The sequence below is a fragment of the Oncorhynchus keta genome, chromosome 12, assembly GCF_023373465.1.
Source record: "Oncorhynchus keta strain PuntledgeMale-10-30-2019 chromosome 12, Oket_V2, whole genome shotgun sequence".
NCBI lineage: Eukaryota > Metazoa > Chordata > Actinopteri > Salmoniformes > Salmonidae > Oncorhynchus > Oncorhynchus keta.
This window is the reverse complement of record NC_068432.1, coordinates 41,321,736-41,328,063: the sequence shown is the minus strand read 5'-3', so window position 1 is coordinate 41,328,063 and position 6,328 is coordinate 41,321,736.

Below are 6,328 nucleotides of genomic sequence, written 5' to 3'. Positions count from 1 at the left end.
TGGCCAGAACGAAGGAAATGTGCACCTGCTTCTGGTCGTCCGCATGTAGACAACTGAGCCATATGCTCTCTCTGATGCATCACAGAATATTTGGAGGTCTCTGGTTAATTTTGGATTGTCAGTATATGGTGGTGCGTAAGTTCTGGGGAGTTCCATCTGGGCAAGGTCAGGAATCTCTTGTTTCCAGCCAAGCCATTTGTCCAGCAGGCTCTGAGGCTGATGGGGTTGTCCCAACCTAACTCTTCTTTCCACAGGTCCTGGATGAGTACCTTCGCTCGGGTTGTGAAAGGCGTGATGTAGCCTAGCGGGTCATATTGATGAGCGAGCATGCTGTAGATATTCCTCATTGTAGGTTTGGAGCGCTCCACAGTGCAGTGCTTGTATCGCAAGGAGTCTGAGGCAGTTCCAATGTAGCCCCAGGGTTGGCTCCTGAGATCCATGGTACTTTGGGAAACACACAGTTCGCTGCTTTCCGATCTGGCCTCGGGTGGTAGGTGATTGATGACAGCTGGTACATTGCTAGCCCACTGGCGTATTTCAAAGCCTTCAGCATGGAGGTCCATTAACAAAGTTTATTGCTTCCTCGGAAGAGGGGATGCTTCATAGGCAGTAGTCCACGTAGAATGACTCCTTCACAAGCTCTTGGTTGACTCCTACATTGTCCTGAACGTGTCGCTGCAGAGCGTAGATGGCACAAGAGGGTCGACAAGTCATGCCGAATGGCAAGACCTGCCACTCATAGGTGCTCGGTTTTTCAGTTCTACGCATGTTCTGTCAAATGAAGCATAGCACCGGTTTGTCAGCTGGTAAGAGGCAAATCTGATAAACATGCCTTTGATGTCACCACTTACAGTTACGGCATGTTGACGGAATCTGAGAAGGACACCGAGCAGGGATGGTCCCAAGGTTGGTCCAGGAAGGAGAAGGACATTGAGCGACTGTCCTTTATGCTGGAATGACCAGTTAAACACAATCCTATCCTTTCCATTGTGATGCACAATATGGTTGGGTATAAACTCAGTAGATTGTTCAGCTACCTCGGGTGGCACCAGTGACACTTAACCTGCCATCTGCAGATTCTTGATATCCTGGCAGTACACCTCTGCGTGTTTTGAATCTGGCGAGTCTTCACTCCATGGAGGCTTGGCAGTACAGCTTCCTTTGGAGCATGGAGAGTTGCATTGTTGACTCGACGAAGCAGGGATGTAGCGTAGGGCTGAACGCCATCAACTTCTATCCCAGAGGTGGACGTCATGGCTTGCTGGTCTTGTTTTGACCGAGTCGCCAGCTTCTCACTCATGTAGGAAAGGTTATCGATCTGCCAAAGACGCTCAACATTTTTAAGAGCTCGGCAGAAGGCGTGACGGTAGTGGTGAGCAGGCACTATTGTTCAGCGGGTGATGTGTGGACAAAGCTAGTAGAGCCTTGCAGGGACCAGCCATGTTCAGTGTGGATGGTAATGGGTCCACCAGGCAGGCCTGTACACTCTGGCTGTATGGGTATCAGGAAGTGAGGCATGTCTGAACCAATCAGCTTGGTCCACTGGTGGCATGCAGCTTACGGAGGTGGTCGTATTGCCTTTGGAGAGCTGCTACTGATCAGGAGTGTTCGGAAAGGCCTAGGTTGTCTGCGGTGAATGCCTGACATATCTAATGCTTCTTGAAAGGTTTGAGCAGGGGCGACACCTCAAAGGAAACCGAGGCACCTTGAAGTTGCACAACGCCTTGTCGAACTGTCCTGAAGGTGAGGGTCTCAGGCTCAGAATTGGGGTTAAGTTGTTGAACAGCCTGTGGCAGGACAATGCTACGCTCAGGGCCATCATCGAGCACGGCGTGTGTCTCCAGGGCTCGGTCTCCATTGTAAAGTAAGACCTTCACGACCTACAGCATTACAGGGTCTGTCCATGTACATCTTGGTCGTAGGGACACTCATCATGAGCACGCTTTTGTGGTTTTCCTGTACGGCATCATAAAAGATCGTTAGGAGCTGCTCTTTACATGTCTTGCAAGGTCGTCGGAGGGCGCAAGCATCAGCTTTGTGGGATCGTCTGCACTTCCAGCACCTTTTCCAATCCTTTATCCACTTGACCATCTGTCCTGTGATCAGCTTCTTGAACTCTTCACGAGAAGAGAAAGTGTTCTTTATTGTCACAGTGGGGACAGTATAACTTTGGGTTGGATTTCTCCTTGGATTGAGCAGGCTCCTTTGGGTTTGGGTCTTCCTTGCATTGAAAAGGATTGAAGCAGATTTCTCCTTCTGTCTTGTTAAGGCACGGTGGTCTTGAATGGCTTAGGCATGTCACATTGACAGACGGCTGCAGCTCTGTTTGACCTGGGTGTACGTCTGGTCCGTGCCAGACCTGAAGTTGCAGTGATTGAAGCAGTACTCAACGAATTCATCCCGGTAGCTCTGTGGCATATTGCTCAAGAGCTGGTCGACGTGAGATCCAGATCTGAGCTCATAGCCGTTCTGCCCCTCAAGGGTCCAGAGCATGCCTACCAGTGAGTGGATAGACAGGGCAAAGGTGTCGAAAGCTTCTTCATCTCCGGACCAGAAGGCGGGAGAGTTTAGGATGGTGGCTAGCTCACACTGGACAAGTTGGCTGACCGTACTTGTCCTGCAGGGCTTGTAAGGCAGCAGTGTAAAGTCTCGGGTCGTGCATGTAGGCCTTAGCGAGCTGTACTGCACTCTGTAGTTTCAGGTGGGCTAGGAGCACTTGATACTTATACTGCTCATTTAGGTGTCTGTGACTGCTCATCAGGTCATCGAGGAACATCTTGAGGAGGGCAAAATCCCTCTCTCTACCGCTCTCAAAGTAGGGCAACGACGGCTTCAGCATGCTGTCTGATGAGGCAATCAGCTGTATGATGAGGCAATCAACTGATCCGTGCCAGACGGCGGAGCAGGCTCCGGGTAGGGTGCCATCTGTCCCGGGGCAGGATGTAGTGCTGCTGGATTGGGATAGGGCATGCCTAAACCTGGATGGAAGCTTGGTGCTGCTGGGACTGGATAAGGCATGTTTTGTTCCACAGGTAAGTAGGGTTCACCTGGAAAAGGGTATGGTGTAAAACCTGGTGCAGGATGTGGAGCTGCGGATGCTGGTCCAGGGTATGGAGCCGCAGGTGCTGATCTGGGTTATGGAGCCACAGGTGCAGAACCACGGGAGCTAAAGCTGAGTGTGGAACCACGGGGGCTGGGTGCGGAACCACAGGAGTTGGGGCTGGGTAAGGAACCACGGGATCTGGGTACGGAACCACGGGAGTTGGAGCAGGGTGCGGAACCACGGGAGCTGCTGATGAGTGCCTCAGGTACGCAGGGAGAAGATGATGTGAGTCTTCATAGGCTCCACCTTGTTCTCATAGGTTGGCGTGGTTGTGTCAGTGATATAGTTGCAACGCTGTCACATGATTCATCAGATGGTGCTGGTGAGGGGCACCTCTGCTCTGGCTGAGACATCTGGGTTCTGGCTGCATCAACACCTTCATCTTTTACTTTAAGACAGCATGTGACAAGCTTGGCTAGCTCTAGATCAAATCAAATGTTATTTGTCACATACACATGGTTAGCAGATGTTAATGCGAGTGTAGCGCAATGCTTGTGCTTCTAGTTCCGACAATGCAGTAATAACCAACAAGTAATCAAACTAACAATTCCTAAACTACTGTCTTATACACAGTGTAAGGGGATAAAGAATGTGTACATAAGGATATATGAATGAGTGATAGTACAGAGCAGCATAGGCAAGATACAGTAGATGGTATCGAGTACAGTATATACATATAAGATGAATATGTAAACAAAGTGGCATAGTGAAAGTGGCTAGTGATACATGTATTACATAAGGATGCAGTCGATGATATAGAGTACAGTATATATGTATGCATATGAGATGAATAATGTAGGGTAAGTAACATTATATAAGGTAGCATTGTTTAAAGTAGCTAGTGATATATTTACATCATTCCCATCAATTCCCATTATTAAAGTGGCTGGAGTTGTGTCAGTGTGTTGGCAGCGGCCACTCAATGTTAGTGGTGACTGTTTAACAGTCTGATGGCCTTGAGATAGAAGCTGTTTTTCAGTCTCTCGGTCTCAGCTTTGATGCACCTGTACTGACCTCGCCTTCTGGATGATAGCGGGGTGAACAGGCAGTGGCTCGGGTGGTTGATGTCCTTGATGATGTTTATGGCCTTCCTGTAACATCGGGTGGTGTAGGTGTCCTGGAGGGCAGGTAGTTTGCCCCCGGGGAGCCTTACGGTTGAGGGCGGAGCAGTTGCCGTACCAGGCGGTGATACAGCCCGCCAGGATGCTCTCGATTGTGCATCTGTAGAAGTTTGTGAGTGCTTTTGGTGACAAGCCGAATTTCTTCAGCCTCCTGAGGTTGAAGAGGCGCTGCTGTGCCTTCTTCACGATGCTGTCTGTGTGAGTGGATCAATTCAGTTTGTCTGTGATGTGTATGCCGAGGAACTTAAAACTTGCTACCCTCTCCACTACTGTTCCATCGATGTGGATAGGGGGGTGTTCCCTCTGCTGTTTCCTGAAGTCCACAATCATCTCCTTAGTTTTGTTGACGTTGAGTGTGAGGTTATTTTCCTGACACCACACTCCGAGGGCCCTCACCTCCTCCCTGTAGGCCGTCTCGTCGTTGTTGGTAATCAAGCCTACCACTGTTCTGTCGTCCGCAAACTTGATGATTGAGTTGGAGGCGTGCGTGGCCACGCAGTCGTGGGTGAACAGGGAGTACAGGAGAGGGCTCAGAACACACCCTTGTGGGGCCCCAGTGTTGAGGATCAGAGGGGAGGAGATGTTGCTACCTACCCTCACCACCTGGGGGTGGCCCATCAGGAAGTCCAGTACCCAGTTGCACAGGGCGGGGTCGAGACCCAGGGTCTCGAGCTTGATGACGAGCTTGGAGGGTACTATGGTGTTGAATGCCGAGCTGTAGTCGATGAACAGCATTCTCACATAGGTATTCCTCTTGTCCAGATGGGTTAGGGCAGTGTGCAGTGTGGTTGAGATTGCATCGTCTGTGGACCTATTTGGGCGGTAAGCAAATTGGAGTGGGTCTAGGGTGTCAGGTAGGGTGGAGGTGATATGGTCCTTGACTAGTCTCTCAAAGCACTTCATGATGATGGAAGTGTGTGCTACGGGGCGGTAGTCGTTTAGCTCAGTTACCTTAGGTTTCTTGGGAACAGGAACAATGGTGGCCCTCTTGAAGCATGTGGGAACAGCAGACTGGTATAGGGATTGATTGAATATGTCCGTAAACACACCGGCCAGCTGGTCTGCGCATGCTCTGAGGGCACGGCTGGGGATGCCGTCTGGGCCTGCAGCCTTGCGAGGGTTAACACGTATTAATGTCTTACTCACCTCGGCTGCAGTGAAGGAGAGACCGCATGTTTTTGTTGCAGGCCGTGTCAGTGGCACTGTATTGTCCTCAAAGCGGGCAAAAAAAGTTATTTAGTCTGCCTGGGAGCAAGACATCCTGGTCCGTGACTGGGCTGGATTTCTTCCTGTAGTCCGTGATTGACTGTAGACCCTGCCACATGCCTCTTATGTCTGAGCCGTTGAATTGAGATTCTACTTTGTCTCTGTACTGACGCTTAGTTTGTTTGATAGCCTTGCGGAGGGAATAGCTGCACTGTTTGTATTCGGTCATGTTACCAGACACCTTGTCCTGATTAAAAGCAGTGGTTCGCGCTTTCAGTTTCACGCGAATGCTGCCATCAATCCACGGTTTCTGGTTAGGGAATGTTTTAATCGTTGCTATGGGAACGACATCTTCAACGCACGTTCTAATGAACTCGCACACCGAATCAGCGTATTCGTCAATGTTGTTATCTGACGCAATACGAAACATATCCCAGTCCACGTGATGGAAGCAGTCTTGGAGTGTGGAGTCAGCTTGGTCAGACCAGCGTTGGACAAACCTCAGCGTGGGAGCCTCTAGTTTTAGTTTCTGTCTGTAGGCAGGGATCAGCAAAATGGAGTCGTGATCAGCTTTTCCGAAAGGGGGGCGGGGCAGGGCCTTATATGCGTCGCGGAAGTTAGAGTAACAATGATCCAAGGTTTTTCCACCCCTAGTTGCGCAATCGATATGCTGATAAAATGTAGAGAGTCTTGTTTTCAGATTAGCCTTGTTAAAATCCCCAGCTACAATGAATACAGCCTCCGGATAAATGGTTTCCAGTTTGCAAAGAGTTAAATAAAGTTCATTCAGAGCCATCGATGTGTCTGCTTGGGGGGGTATATACGGCTGTGATTATAATCGAAGAGAATTCTCTTGGTAGATAATGCGGTCTACATTTGATTGTGAGAAATTCTAAAT